Here is a 17,208-nt window from a genome sequence, read left to right on the forward strand (position 1 = left end):
AACTTGGATCACTTGGTTAAGGTATTGTTTGACAGGATTCTCCACTCTACAGTTATTATATTCCCCTGTGCATACTTTATTCTTTAGAAATAAGTCATTAAATACAGCTCACTACAGGGCTTTACCCGAGAGAAGGAAGTATCTTCATATATTATTTAAAATTCTTCTATAAGAAAGATGTGTCCCTCCCCCTTATTTACATATCAAAACATTTATTTATATCAGCATGGGATCCTTCATATGTGTTTTATATTTTATATTTATGGTAAGCAGGATAATGTCTCCCCAGACATGTCCACATCCTAATTTCTAGAATGTATAAATGTTACTTCACATGCTGATAAGGACTTGGCAGATGTGATTAAGGTTAAGGACCTGGAATTGGAGTGATTATCCTGGATTATCTTGGAGAGTTCATTCTTCTCATACAAGTCATTAAAAGCAGAGTGCTTTTTTACTGACTGTAGTCAGAGGAAGATAAGACTTAGAAAATGCAACATGGCTGGCTTTAAACATGGAGAAAAGGGGAAACTATTCAAGGTAAGGGAATAGCCTTTAGGAGTTAGAAATGGCAAGGGAACAGATTCTCCCCCCAAGTCTCTAAAAAGTATACAACCCTCCTGAAATTTTGATTTTCAGATGGTGAGTCCTTGTTGGACTTCTGACTTACAGAATTCTAAGATATATGTGTTTTAAGCCTCCAAATCTAAGTTTTCACAGCCATAATATAAATATAAATAATGGAGTGTTATAATCCATTGCTAGATCATTTATTTTATTGTACAAGTTGGGTGTTCTTTCAGGTTGGTTCCTATATTCTCCTGACTGGCTGTCTCCTTGCTTATTGAGAAACCTTACATCTGGTGCAACAAAATGACCTAGGTTCATATTGCATTTTTCTTGACCAGCCCTAGAATAAGCTATTTTCCAGGAACATTTTCTGCTTATCGTAGAATTGAGTTTAGAATTTAGTGTTGGTTATTGCTGTTACTGCTTGTGTGTCAATGCTTTTACGCCTTCTTAACAGACAGAAGTAGAAAATATATCTAAATGTAAAAACCCATATATACACACATTTATAATTATTACTGTATCTATGTATCTGGGTGCGCATTAAATATATTAAGCTAAACATGGATACATAATGATGTCTCAGACTTTCATTAACTATGTCATAGTCTTCCTCTCTTGTTTATTTCTTACTAGAGGCTTGGTGCATGAAATTTGTGCACAGGTGTGGTCCCTAGGCCTGGCTGCTAATTGCTGAGCAAACATCTGGCATGGAAGGGCAGGTCCCTGGCCCCTGTGAGCCCCCCTCCACCTGAGTCATTGGGCCCCTGCCCAGCTCCCTCAGAGCCTGGGAGCCAGGCGGTGGCCCCACGCCCCACTGCCACCGCTGGTCACCATCTGTGGGTGATCGGCAGGGCGATCAAGCCCTTCTCCCACCCACTTTGGCCCGGCACCGCCCACTCACCATCCTGCTGTGATCCCGCTCTTGTTGGGGCCCATCTAGGCCAGCAGTGCCTCCACTACCACCCACTGCCAGTGCCGTGTCACTGACGCCTGCCATGTTCCGTGCCACCCTCTGGTGGTCAGCGCCCTTTATAGTGAGTGGTTGAACTCCCAGTCGAGGGGACAATTTGCATACTAGGCTTTTATTATATAGGATGTCTTTTTCTGACAGTGAGAAATCTGGCTCCCAGTTTGTTCCATCTATTTCCTTTCTTCAGCACTAATAGTCACATAAACTACTTTCAGAATTGTTAAACTACACATGTGAGAAAAAATTTAGCAACTAGAGTATAGTATAGGAGACAGATTACTCTTTCACAGTATATATTTCATCATGTGATCTACATTATCCTTTGTGTGTAATTTTCATATTTTAAAGTTCAGTCTTTATGATGGACAGTTGTATAGGTTTTTATATATGCATCAAATTATGTGTTCATCACTCTGAAAATTACTCTGTGCATTGCCTTTATAGAAAACTAACTTTTCTCCCAACCCCTGGGAACTTCTGATATCTTTTATCCCTTTCTATAGTTTCGCCTTATCTAGAATATTAGGTGAATGAAATCATACAATACCTAGCCTTTCATATCTGGCTTCTTTTCCTTAGCAAATTGCCTTTAAAATCATTCATATGGTTCTGTGAATTAATACCTCAATCCTTGCATTTTTCTGTACATTTATACTATTTATTCATGTATCTGTTGAAAATATCTTGGCTTCTAGTTTGTTATGATTATGAAAAAAGCTCCTATAAATAGTCATTTACAGAATCTTCTGTGAACATCATTTCCAACTCATTTCTGTTGCATGAAAGTTCAATTACTGGGTCATCTGATGTCTATGATTCCACTTATAAGATACTGCCAAACTGTATTCCAAAGAGCATGTACTCTTTTGCATTCCCACAGCCATTAATGAGAATTTAGTTGCTTTGCATATTCATTAACATTTATTATTGTCAGTGTTTCAGGTTTTGGTCATTCAAATAGAAGAATAGTGGTGTCATGTTGTGGTTTAATTTGCATTTACATACTGATAAATTATGTTAAGTGTCTTTTATTTTTTAAATCCTCACCTGAGGACATTTTATGAATGTTTTAAAGAGAGGTGAGGGGAGAGAGAGTGAAAGAGAGAAAAACATCAAAGTGAGAGAAAAATATCACATCAATCAGTTGCTTTCTGCGCAAGCCCTGCCCAGCGACAGAAATCAAAACCTTTCCTAGTTATGTGCCCTGACCAGGCGTCGAACCTGCCACCTGTTGGTGTACTAGCTGACACTCCTACCTACTGAAGCACAAAGGCCAGGGCTTGAGTGTCTTTCTATGTATTTACTTGCCAATAATGTATCTTCTTAGGTAAAAGGTCTGTTCAGATATTTACTCATGTTTTCTTGTTGATTATTTTTAAGGAATCTCTATATATTGTAGACAAGTTCTTTATCAGATACGTGATTCCAGCTTCATATTAAGTTTCACAAATACATGTTTAGGTTAAAAAAATTGGCATATATTTCTTAGTGTAATACTAAAATACTAACTTAGATTGCTAGTAGGGAAAATTACATATCCTTCACAGTTGTTCATGGTAGGACGTTTTTTCATGTAAACTTGATAAACAATGCAAAAAGTACTTAGAACTGAAAGGAGTGTATAGGGGAGAAATAGACAGGTTTAGGAAATTTTAAAAATTAAGGGATCCATGGAAGAAAACACAGGGCTACAGAGTTGCAAACGGGTACATTTCCATAAGACAAGGGAGCTGGGAGCAGCAGAAGTTACATTTTCATAAGACAAGAGAGCTGGGAGTAGCAAAAGGTACACATTTACAGAAAAAAGGGAAGGAGGAAGAAAGCTCAGAGGGAATATGGAAACAATAAGGGAGGAGGGAAGGAGAGCCTCACATGTCCCATATGAGTTTGAGCTCAGGAGTTGCTATAGTGACCAAATCAGAAGGGTATAGTGACCAATCAGAGGGGATATCAAGGCACAAAGATCTGCAGCCTCTATAAACTATAGGGAAAAAGAACTCAATGGGACTCTTTCCCCATCCCCACGTGGGAGTCTGTTCTTGTTCTTCAATAAATTTTCACCATTACTATACCATCTTTCGTCAGTGATTTCATTCTTTGACTTCGATGGACGAAGAGTCCAGGGAAAGCCATCCTGCCCAAAGAACACTACACATTCCAGTCCCAAAATCCCATTTCAGAACCTGACCTTAAAAAAAGTGAATGGAAATATTGAGTTCGACTTATTTTGCAAAATTGAGAGAGTAGTTTTTGGTTGATGGTTGGGCGATATGTTTTTCGTTGAGTTAAGATGTTCAGAGGTATAGAGTGAGTTTAAAACTGAATAAATCAAAAGGAAGCACATATCAGTCTAGGACAGGAAGTGAGTAGATTTAAACTTATATACGTCAATGATCAAACAAGAATATCAGGGCAGGATAAAGCTAGAAATGAAATGAGTGAAATCCTGCCAATAGGAATCTTGGGAACAAAATATAAGGGGAAAATATGTTGCATGTTTTGCATTACTAATTGTTGTACTTTGTTAAGAATGCAGCTTTGTAAACTGCTGTAAAAGGAGAATATTCTGTAGAACTCAGGATAAAACCCAACTTGTAAAAAAGATGAAGATGGCAAAAGATTGTCAAAACTAAATGTATTTTATACTAGGCAGACCTATGTAAAAGATTGTTCCTTGCAATTATATTAAGAGATTTTTTTTAAAAAAGATTCTTCCAAAGTTCGGTAGGAAATAAAAGGAAGGGGCCCCTATGATAGTAGATGAAATGTCCATGGTATGAGACCACATATATTCTTTGAAATACTTTTCTCTCATGTTGATCAAACAAAATTTTTACATGACACTTTGGAGAAAGGGGTTACAGAATGTAATTATTTTTGGACAATATTGAATTTTTAGCTCTTGCTAGAAAAAGCTATTTTGAAATATAAATATACTATTCTCACAGTAACAATTTACCAATTGTCAGAATTCAATTTCATTTTTCATATAGGACTTGTAGATGCATGGGTTTCTCCAAATTATTTATTGATTAATGAATCTTATGCATAAAAAATTAAAACTGAAAAATAAAAATTTGAAAATAAATACAGGAATATTATTTATATTGTAAAAGGACTACTCAAGCTTTATTCATTTTCATTTTTGTATAAAAATAAAGGAGCCCTGGCCAGTGTGGCCCACTTGGTAGAGAATCATCCTGTGCACCAAAAGGTCTCTGGTTTGATTCCCAGCCAGGACACATGCCCAGGCTCTGGGTCTAGTTTCAGTCTGGGTGTGGGAAGAAGGCAACAATCAATATTTCTCTCTCACATGGATCTTTCTCTTTCTCTCTTTTCCTTTCTCTCTTTAAAAATCAATAAAAGCATATTAAACAATAAAGTAAGGGTACATCTTTAACTCTTTGAATTACTTATCCTATCTAATAAAAGAGAAAAATGGTAATTGGTGTACGACGATACCCTTTTCATTGGCTAATCAGGGCTATATGCAAATTAACTGCCAACTAAGATTGGCAGTTAACTGCCAACAAGATGGCGGTTAATTTGCATATGTAGACACAATGCAGGGAGGCGAAAGGGAAAGCAGGAAGAAGCCCCCTGCCACTGACAGTGATCGGAAACCCAGGGGGGAGCTAAGAGCTGGGGGGCAGGGCAAAGGCGGCCCTGGGGCCGCCTTTGCCCTGCCCCCCAGCCATGATCAGAGAATCAGGTGCCTTTGCCGCCCTGGCCAGTGATAGCAGGAAGTAGGGGTGGAGCCAGCGATGGGAGCTGGCCACGGTCGAAGCTGGCAGTCCCGGGAGCTAGGGGTCCCTTGCCTGGGCCTAAAGCGGAGCCCACGATCACGGGGCCGCTGCAGCTGCGGGTCCCCGCTGCCCGGGCCGGATGCCTAGGCCAGAGGCGTTAGGCCTGGGCAGGGGCGGAGCCTGCAACCCTGGGGAGCTGGGGGTCCCCTGCCCAAGCCTGACGCCTCTGCCGGAGGCCTCAGGCCTGTTCAAGGGGCCGATCCGGTGATTGGTGATCGGAGGGTGATCAGGGTCAACTCCTCTGGCCAAGGCATCAGGCCTGGGCGGGGGCTGAGCGGGGATTGGGGGGATAGGATGGTCCCCTTGCCCAGGCCTGAAGCCTGGGTCAGAGGCGTCAGGCTTGGGTGGGGGGTGGAGCAAGCGATCAGAGGGAGATGGGGGTCCCCTGCCCAGGCATGATTCCTGGGCCAGAGGCCTCAGGCCTGGGCGGGGGCCAGAGCCAGTGATCAGGGGGAGATGGGGGTCCCCTGTCCAAGCCTGACACCTCTGGCGGAGGCGTCAGGCCTGGGCAAGGGGCCGATCAGGCGATCGGAGGGTGATGGGGGTCTACGCCTCTGGCCGAGGCATCAGGCCTGGGCAAGGGGCCGATCCTGCGATTGGAGGGTGATGGGGGTCAACGCCTGAGGGCTCCCAGTATGTGAGAGGGGGCTGGCTGGGCTGAGGGACACTCCCCTCCCCCCCACACACCCAGTGCACGAATTTCGTGCACCGGGCCCCTAGTCCTTAAAATAAAATAAAGAAAATGAAATTTATTGCATATTTACATTTATATATGAGAAGTTTGCTATTTGAGAAATTTGTCTACTTGCAGCTATAAATGAATAAAAATTGGATTGTATATAAAGGCAATATAAAAATTAACATTCCAGAGGCATTCTACAAGTGACATGAACTCAAGACTTGAAATTGAAAAACTGACCACGCACTTGTTATTTTTAATTAAATATATAAGCTTCTGCTTTCAATATTCATTCTGATATTTTAAGACATTTTACATTATTTCCTAGAAAGACAATAAGAACTAGTACTCAACCATGTTATAAATGCCAAATACTAGACTTTGTACGTGCAAGTCATATAAGAGCAGAGAGCAGATTACAGCTAAGGAGCATGCAATTCAAGGATTAAAACATTGTATTTAATGAAGAGCAGTGAAAGCATTTCAAGAAAATATGTTATTTTCTAGATTATGGAAGGTGGTGGTTGTAATATTAAATATGTTTTTTAGAAGTTGCACCTAATAAATACTTGCAAAATTTAAGTCATGTAATATTAGGGAAAGAGTATTTCAAGTATAGACAACAATTGGAAATGCTGCAAGGAGGAAGAGGGCTGGCATATGCATCCATCAGAAATGAGAGCACCTTCAACTGAACTGGTCACTTATCCAGTTACCAGTGCTGCAGTTGTGCTGTCACCTATACATTATTCAAATGCAATAATTACATAGACTGTTATGAAAACTGAAAAGAAAAGAAAAGAAAAAAGAAAGGAGAGCAGTGTGACTTGAACAGAGTAAGTTGAAGGAGAGAATCTATATAGAAAAAAGTATAATATACAAATTGTCCCCTCGTGAGTTCAACCAGGAGACTGGGAGTTCAATCACTTGTTATGACTTGTGCTGACCAACAGAAGGCAGTGTAGAATGAAGGAAGGCTCTGGTCGGCAACCAGAAGGCCCCAATTGGCCCTGATCACTGGCCAGGCCTAGAGACTCTACTTGTGCACAAATTTGTGCACCAGGCCTCTAGTAGTGAAATAAAGACTCAGTGAGGTTTTGACACGAGAGGCATAAGCATGCTGCATATGGTCCATATATATAACTAGACATCCAGTGCACGAATTCGTGCACAGGTGGGGTCCAGCTAGCCCACCACAATGGGGGCCCATCGGGCTGGGCCAACCAGGGGATGGGACCACAAGTGGTTGGCTGGCCCCGCCCCTGATCGGGGTGGGGTGGGGCTATTGGGGGAGGGGCCAGCGGGGGGTGGCAATCAGGACCTGGATCAGGCCGGTTGGCTGCCGCAGTGCCTGTCATAGCCACCAGTCTTTCTGGTTGTTCTGGTCATTCTGCCGTTCCAGTCACTGGGCTTTTATATATATAGATAAGTTGATAATTACTATACAGTAAAATAAAGTTGAGAAGGAAGATGGGATGCCAGGTTGTGGTCAGTAATATTTGTGAACATGAGAAGTTTCTGCAACCTTCTACCCTTTGTTTTACATTAATATTATGATAATCAATAAGTAATCCAATATCACATTCCAGTAAAAAGTGTTTACAGTCGTTGCCAACCAGTGGTCCATGGACCACTGGTGGTCTGTGAGGTCTGAAAGGGTGGCAACTGCTGGTTAGCACTATACCATCATTTTTTGTGTGATGTGCACATTTTTATTGGGACATACGTGGTTCAGATGATCTAACACTTAGCAAGCCCTCTGGCTCATATCTTTCTATACCTCACCACATACCATATGTCCCAGTCTAAATGAGCCATACTCCATGCCTTTTTCACCCTTTTTTTTTTAAGTGCTGAAAAGCCATCTTTCACCATTGCCTAACTCTGGAAGCCCTTGTACATTTTTATATTTCTATTGAAATAGGTACATATTATAGTATATGCTTCTTTTTCCTTTTTTTCATTTCCTATTCCCAGCTGAGATTCTCTCCTGGATTCATAGTATGCCTTAAAGACACTGTTGCTTCCCTACTCAACACTTCTTCTTTTCCCTTGTTGCATGAGTCAGTCTATCATAATTCAGTCTGAAAGTGTTACACAGTCCCATTCCCTTTAACCTCTACAGCTAGTTCTTCCCATGGGAACTGATAGAATGAATAAAATGTAAATGAAGTGTATAGAATATCTTCTAGAAAAGATTTTTTTTTTCTAATTTAGAAACCAAGATATGGACGAATCTCATTTGTTCCTTTTTTGTTTAGATGTTTTGAATGAGAACCTGAATCTGGGAGTTTCTGAAAACATCATCTATACTAATAAAAGGGTAATATGCTAATTAGACTGGAGATCCTTCCGGACAAAGTCATGGTGGCAGGGGCCAAGGCAGAGGTGGTTAGGGGTGATCAGGCTGGCATGGGAGCAGTTAGGAGGTGACCAGGCCAGCAGGGGAGCAGTTAGGGCATGATCAGGCCGGCAAGCAGAGGCAGTTAGGGGCAATGAGGCAGGCAGGCAGGTGAGCGGTTAGGAGCCAGCAGTCCCAGATTGTGAGAGGGATGTCCGACTGCTGGCAGTTGGTAATCCCCTGAGGGGTACCGGATTGTAGAGGGTGCAGGCCGGGCTGAGGCACCCCCCTCCCATGCACAAATTTCATGCACCAGGCCTCTAGTGTATTCATGAAGAGCCACATTTGGGTATCTTAAGGATGATAGTGCCAAAAGCTGAGTACTTAGATTTCTGCACAAATTTATGAACTTTTAAATAACACCTAAATGCCTAACTTTAGACATCTGGTCAAATTTCATATATGTCTATGTATATGTAAATGTGTATGTATATGTACATTTATGTATAAGTACCAAATCTGTTGCCTTTTACCTCCTTTAACTGATAAGTGGTTCATTTCTAGTTGTTTTAACTTATGGTCTAGAGCTGTTCTTTATAGAAAGGTAGCCAGCAGTCATGTATGTCTATTTAAAATGTAAACTAACTTGGTCCTGGCCAAGTAGCTGGGTTGACTAGAGTGATCTCCCAATACTCCAAAGTCCAATGCCCTGTGATGAATCCAATCTTCTATCAAAGCATATACAAGAATCAACTGATGAATGCATATATAAGTGGAACAACAAATTGATATTTCTCCTCCCATTCCTTTTTCTCTCCCCCTTCTGCTATCTCTAAATTAAAATATATATAATAAATAAAAATTAAACTAACTTAAATTCCATTAAAAATTCAGTTTCATTCAGTTTCATCAGACTAGTCACATTCCAGTTTCTCAGTGGCAACATGTGGCTAGAGACTATAATAATGCACAACACAGATATAGACAATAATATTTATTCATATATTTGCATCATGTAATGCTTGACCAGATATTTATATTTCTTGAACTCTCAATACTCTATTTGATGACTGTAGTCAAGCAACTATAATAAGTTTCCATATATATACATTGTATCATATTTTCAGCTCAACCACAGTCTTTTCAGATAACAAATTCTTCACTCTAAAAATCGTTCCAGAAACAATTTTTCTGAACTACATGTGTAAAGAGAAGTTTTCAGGCTACATCAGCCAGTAAGGGACAGTGTGTTGCATGTTAACTGATACCACACCTGGCCAACATAGCTCAGTGGTTGAGCATTGACCTATGAACTAGGAGGTCACGGATGATTCCTGTTCAGGGCATAATTCTCGGTTACTGATTCGATCCCAAGTGTGGGGCATGCAGGAGGCAGCAGATCTATGATTCTCTCTTCATCATTGCTGTTTCTATCTCTCTCTTCCTCTCCTTTCCTCTCTGAAATCATTAAAAATATATTTTAAAAAGTTAAACTGATACCACCAATTTATGTATTTGACATGGGTATCATGAATAACATATCACAACCTTATTTCTATGTATCCATATTACCTGCAATTTAACAAACCTGAAATTCAGGTCTTCATTGTCAATGCTATGCACACTAATTCCTGTTACCTTGAACCACTGAGCAGATAGTCAGCCTAATTGTAACCCTATAATCTGTCTTCTCCCTTGTCACAATCCTCCCTCAGAATCAGGATTAGATATCTAGATTTCCATATGAGAACTGGGTCCATTTGTGAGTAAACTGATTATTTAGTGCCACAGGAGGTGTGGTGTTTGTCAGATTAAAAATAATTGCATTACCCGAGTGTGTAAAATAATACAGCAAATCCCTTTTGACACTATGAATGAATATAGTTACCCAGCTAGTTTTTTATTACTCGCCTGCATTTTTATAAAATTCTCAATTATTTCTACCCATTCAACTGTACATTGACTTGCTATAGTAACCGACTATTTGGTTATCACTCTATTACTCTTTACCTAAGAATATGCTAGTTCGCTAAGCAGATATTCAGAATGACTTCTGCAAGTACCTGAGTAGCTTTGTTCATCATTTATCTCATCTTGTCATAGGCAACTATGCAATATTTAGTGAATTGACTGTTATCAGATAAACATAAAATTGTAAAAAAAAGTGAATATGGTAAGAAAGCAATTGCTAGGAAAATAAATTTATTTATAGAAACAAATAATTTTGAGATATGGACAATACTACTGAAATGATCATTCAATATACTACCTTAAAATATGAAATCTTATAGAGTAAAAATAATATTCCTTTTTGCTTGTTCATGTCATATGTATATTTTCATATACACGTGCAACATTTTGCTTGATCATTAGGATCTTCCTTCTTTTAATTTACGTCGTTTCTATTTAGTAGCTTTCACAAAATAATGTGACAATGTGTTTTGACATCCTTTGATCTTTGTTTCACAAAGCATTTCTGTGTAGTGACGTAGGAATGATGTGCATGATTTGTTTACATTTTTTGACTTCAAATGTAGAGAGTTATTTCTCCCATACTGTAGGCACACACTGAAGTTTGTGGGGTTTTTTTGTTGTTTTGTTTTTCAGTTTGCTGTTGCACAGGTGTCCAGTCCTGCTTGAGGTCTGTCATCCACCTCTTTTGCCCAACAGAACTCTACTTCAGACTTTGGCTGGAGAGACTGAAGTCTCTGATTTGTTCATTGTTTTCAGCAGTACATAAACTGGGCTACACTCTGATACCATTTTTTTCAAATGACACAGGTATAGAAGACTTGAATTACAGATGAAAACACATAAGTCACATTTAAATATTTACCTTGCTTAGTAGTTCAAAAATATATCTATCCATAAATAAAAATTACTGCATGTTATCAATCATATGATGATCCGTGGTTAGAACAGTTTTATCATTCTCTGAATTTAATTTCATAAATATCATTTTTTCTTAAATGAAAATACAGCTTTTAAGGATACATCATATGGGTTGAAAAATTAGGTGCCATTAAAAATATAAGTAAAGGAGACCAGGCATTATTCTAATTTTTATATCTTTAGAATAATATCCCTCAATGTGAAAATGAAAATTTATGTTATTATCTGTCATATGAGCTACTTTATGACACTAGAGCTACATATTTGAATGTCATATAAAATAAGTTTAACAGAAAAGATTTTCTGTACAACTTTAAATTAATTTTAATTTTTTTGTTTGTTTTGTTTTGCCACATACCTTTATCCTTACATTTTCACAGTCAAAGAAATTACATTAGTGTACTTAATTAGATGATTGAATAAAGGAGATGTGGTACATACATACAACAGAATACTACTTAGCCATGAGGAAATGTGAAATACTGCCATTTGTGACAACATGGGTGGACCTTGATAATCATATGCTATGCAAAATGAATGTCAGAAAAAGCTAAGAACATATAATTTAACTCATATGTGGGATATAAAACTTATAGACACAGACAACAGTATAATGGTAACCTGAGTGAAGGGGAATGGGAGGTAGTAAAGAGTAAAGAAGGTCAAATACAAGGTAAGAAAAGATGATTTGACTTTGGTTGGTGGGCACCTGATGCAATATACAAGTCATGTTTAATACAAAAGTACACTTGAAACCTATATAGTCTTATTAATCAACATCACCTCAATATGATGGTAAATAAATTTTCTTAAAAGAATTCCATCTCAAAAGAATGAAAAAAAAATCATACTTCTATAAAAGGGATTAAAATTATTATACTAACCATGAAATGTGTTTAGAATAGTGTTTACTAACAAACATAAAAAAATTATACTAACAGTTTCCTCATGGCCATACTGCAGGCAATAGCAGTTACAGTTGTACAAGAAATGGCTTTGACCACTAAACTTTGGCTGACTCAGATCACCCAACCACAGGAATCTGGCTGACACTGATCAGTTCCAGTATGCTGACATTAAAGATCCATATCAGGACCAGCAATAACACTGCCTGCACATCTATAGCCCCTCCCTCTGATTTCTTCATTCTGTTTCCCTATTACACTTGGTAAAAACCCCTGCCTGCACTGAGATGTTAAGATGGGTTTGGGGCCCTGGCCAGTTTGGCTCAGTGGATGGAGCGTCAGCCTGCAGACTGAGGGGTCCCGGGTTCAATTCCGGCCAAGGGCACATGCCTGAGTTGTGGGCTCGATCTCCAGTGGGGGCATGCAGGAGGCAGCCGATCAATGATTCTCTCTTATCATTGATGTTTCTTTCTCGCTCTTCCTCTTCCTTCCTCTCTGGAATCAATAAAGAAATATATTAAAAAAAAAAAAAACTTAAAAAAAAAAAGATGGTTTTGGGCGTGGGAGTCGTGCATCCTTTCAGGCTACTGGCTCTTGAATAAGCCATTTTCCTTATACCAGCACCTGCCTCTAGAGAATTAGCTTTCAAAGTGGGAGTCATTTGAACATGGGTTCAGTATTACTTCCACTTAAGGAATAAATACTTTGGAAATTGAGATTTCATTGATGGCAATATTCCTTCCTTTTAGATGGAAAATTAACCATAATATTTTGTGCTTTGTTTGTTTTTATAATGTTTTATGCTACTCCTCATTCTTGTTTTACAAACAGAAGCAGGGGATTTAAGATCAGCCATCTATAAATCCATGATGCAAGAGAACTTAAATAATATGTTTGTTAGCTGCATTTACTGACATGCAAAATAGAAAGTTATTTTTAAAAAGTGTATCCCCCACTCCTATTATATAATTACTTTAAAATTATATATTCTGCATAGATAAACAAATTTTATTAGATATTAAAAATAAGATGTTAGTATTTCACAACTTTTAAGCTAATGGGGTTTCTCTTTAGAAATAATATTGTCATATGGGAAAATAATTAAACAATGAATGAAACAATTAATAAGCTAAATTTTTATGTCAACATTATAATTAATTAATAATCACTAATAGGGAATTAGATCCTTTGTACACAGTAATAAATAAATTTGGATAAATTTACTTTCTCTTTCTATAATATTTAGTATGATACTATTGAGAAGCACACTAAATGTGTTCTTATTTTTTTAATACTTTATGTTTGTAGAACATGTTTAAGTTCATAGCAAAATTGATAGAATTTATAGAAATTTCCTGTATAACTCTTGTTCCCACACGTGCATGGCCTCCTACATTATTGACATCTCTCAATAGCGTGGTCCCTTGTTACAATTGATGAAGATATGTTAACAAGTAATATGCAACCAAAGTTCATTGTTCACATTTCTTTTTCATTCTTGCTGTTTTACATTCTACAGGTATGGGCAAATATGTAATGACATGAGTCCATCGTTATACTATCACACAGAATATTTCCACTGCCCTCAAAATTCTCTGTGCTCCACCCATTTATCCCTTTCTCCTACCCTATCAAACACAGATTGTTTTACCATTTCCATAATTTTGCTTTTACAGAATATAATTGAAATATAATTGGAAACATATAATATATAGCTGTCTCAATTATTCTTAAACCTCAGGTGAATTGAAGGTTTGTTTGTGTGTTTTTTTAATTAAAACATTTTTGGATAATGACATCAGAGGAATGGTGGCGTGAGAGAACTCTTTGGCTTCTCCTCCTGAAATTTCAACAAGTTAACCAATTATAATTCAACAAAGAATTCCCTGCTCAGTACTGAGGCATACCTGAGAGACCTGAACATTGAAACATCTAAAGGTGAGCAACTGGGAATAACTGGGGAGAAACAAAGGGAAGAAAGTTCAGAAGGTTCATAGATACAGCCCTGCAGCTGGGAGCTCAGGATTGGCCTAGAGAGGGGAGGGAGCCGGCAGTAGCCGGTGCTTCCTTCCACCGGGAGGAACAGAGATCTACAGGAGGCCACCCAGCAAGGCGAGCAGAGAAAATTGGTGACAACGAAAACAGTGACTGAGCAGCAGATGCATGACAGAGCAGGGGTTATGCATTGTGGCTCTCCACTGTTGGGCTAGGTGGTGATGTTTCAGACAAGGAAATGGAGCCTGCCACCACGTGGACTCCCAAAGCTCACCATCTAGTCCCCTTGGTACCAGGATGGGGAGTATATTACCTATAAACCAAAAGCTATTGCAGTAGAGCTGCTGTTTCCCTCGGTGACTGCTCTCCAGGTTGGGTACTTGGGCGGGAAACTCACAGATTTCAGGGGTTGCCATTAAGGTGAGGGCAAAATAAACCCTACTCCCAAGCAGCACAGCTGTACTGTCTAATGGAAGCCATGGAGGCCAAGTCTGGGAGATCACAGAGGTTAAAAAGATTGCAATTCATCAATACCGTCTCCTGGAAATGAACAGAAAGACATCTTCAGAGAAAGCTGCTATGGAAGGCCATTAATACAGACAGATATACATGCCTAGATAAAGGAGAACAGCAAATACCATGAATAAACCACAGTATTGAGAAGAATGAGAAAGAAAATGAAAAATCTCCAGAAAGCAAGCTGCAACACAGGGAAATATGTGCTATAAATGACAGGGATTTCATGATTGCAGTTCTGAAATTACTCAGTGAGATGCAAAAAAATACATACAGGCACTTTAATGCATTCAGAAAACAAATCAATGAACAAAAAGAGTACTTTATCAAAGAGATTGAAACTTTAAAGAATCAATGAGAAATCCTGGAAATGAAGCATGCAATTAAGGAAATTAATTAGTGGTAGCAAAGATAGGAATCTTGAAATTATGCAGAAGGAAAAAAGGAGAGACCTAAGTGTAAAGAAAAATGAAACAGCTCTACAAGTACTATCTGACTCCATCAGAAAAAGCGATGTTTTCCGGCCTGCATGGCTCAGCAGTTGAGTGTCAACCTATGAACCAGGAGGTCACTATTTGACTTCTGGTCAGGGTACATACCCGGGTTACAGGCTTGATCCCAAGTGTGGGCATGCAGGAGGCAGTTGATTAATGATTCTCTCTATCATTGAAGTTTCTATTTCTCTCTCTCCCTTCCTCTCTGAAATCAATAAAAAATTTTTTTAAAAAAAAAAAAAATAAAATAATAGGCATTCCAGAAGAGGAAGAGAGTTTATTCAAATAAATAGTGGATGAGAACTCCCAAAACCTATGGCAAGAACTCGATCCTCAAATACAAGAAGCACACAGTACACTAGTTACCTCCAAGGCACGTTGTATTAAAACTGTCAAAAATTAATGACAAAGAAAAATTTCTCAAAGCAACAGGGAAAAAAAGAAAGTGACCTACAAAGAAAAACCCATTGGAATTTTATCTAACTTCTCAACAGAAATTCTATAAGCCAGAAAAGAGTGGAACCAAATATTCAAACATTTAAAAAGCCACAAATAATATATCCAGAAAAATGACACTTTAAATATGAAGGAGACAAAGATATTCCCAGATATACAGAAGCTGGATATTTTAGCACCACAAAACCTCCATTGTAGGAAATGGGAATTAGTATACCTGAAATGAAGAACATAAGGTTACAACACTAAGAGTAAGATCACCAAAAAACTCACAGATTAAACAGGAATAATTTCTGACAACAAAATTTGAAAGTTTTGAACTGGCAAAGGAGGATGAAGATCAAATGCACTCAAAAGACAAAAAAAATTTCTATATATATACAACTTCATTTTTTATAAACCACACACAAAAACCCCCAAATCAGGACACTTAGCTTTAAAAAAGAGGAAACAGAGGAAAGAAGTATGGAATACCACCAAACAAAAAACAACTGACAGAAATATATAGGAAAAGAACTAATGATGGTACAGAGCTACCAGAAAACAAAAGAAAATGGCTACAGGAAATCCTCATACATCAATTATTACCCTAAGTATAAATGGTCTGATTCACCAGTAAAGAGACACAGTGTAGCAGAGTGGGTCAAATAATTTTTGGGTTATGCTTTACAGAGTTTTGTTTTTACTTTTATTCTGAGGGTCCAACATTAGCAGTCACCTTTTAGATGAGAAAAGGTACAAAGAAATACTCCAGAACTAGTTTTTAACTTCTAACCTTTGTAAAAGCAGGAAAATCAGGTATGTTATGTTTCAATGTTCCAGTCAACTCTATTTTATAAAATAAGCTAAAAATGTTATTTTTATATTTAACTTATCTTTCTGAAGTTAATTTTGATACTATAAGTCACCAAAACATTAAAATAAATAGCTTCACATGTGGCAAGCACACACATTTATATATACACACACTCATACAGAGAGAAACATTTAAAAAATTGAACTTTTATGAACTCAGGTGCTATATCATACTTATTATTTCATTCAAAACAAATAATAAATTTCTTTTTATGTATTCTCAATTAGATTGTTTTCTTCAAAAAGACATCAGGAAATATATTGTTATAGATTTTGAACACCAATAAATAAACGGCTATCCATAACATTTAAAAAATTCTCACCAGGCAAGTGGTTGAACAACGACCTATGAATCATGAGGTCATGGCTTGAATATAAGTCAGGGCACATGTTGGGGTTGCAAGCTTGATCCCCAGGAGGCGGAGAGCAGGAGGTAGTGGATCAATGATTCTCTCTCATCATTGATGTTTCTATTCCCTCTTCCTCTCCCTTCCTCTCTGAAATCAATAAAAATATATTTAAAAAAGTAAATACCTTTCAATATTATATATATATATATACATAGATATCTATGTATATATATATATATATATATCCTATCTAATAATAGACAAACATGGTAATTAACCATACCTCTGACACGCTTCCCATTGGCTAATCAGGGCAATATGCAAATTAACTGCTAACCAAGATGGCGGCTGGCAGCCAGGCAGCTGAAGCGAACAG

Source organism: Myotis daubentonii, chromosome 2 (genome assembly GCF_963259705.1).
Source record: "Myotis daubentonii chromosome 2, mMyoDau2.1, whole genome shotgun sequence".
NCBI classification, from domain to species: domain Eukaryota; kingdom Metazoa; phylum Chordata; class Mammalia; order Chiroptera; family Vespertilionidae; genus Myotis; species Myotis daubentonii.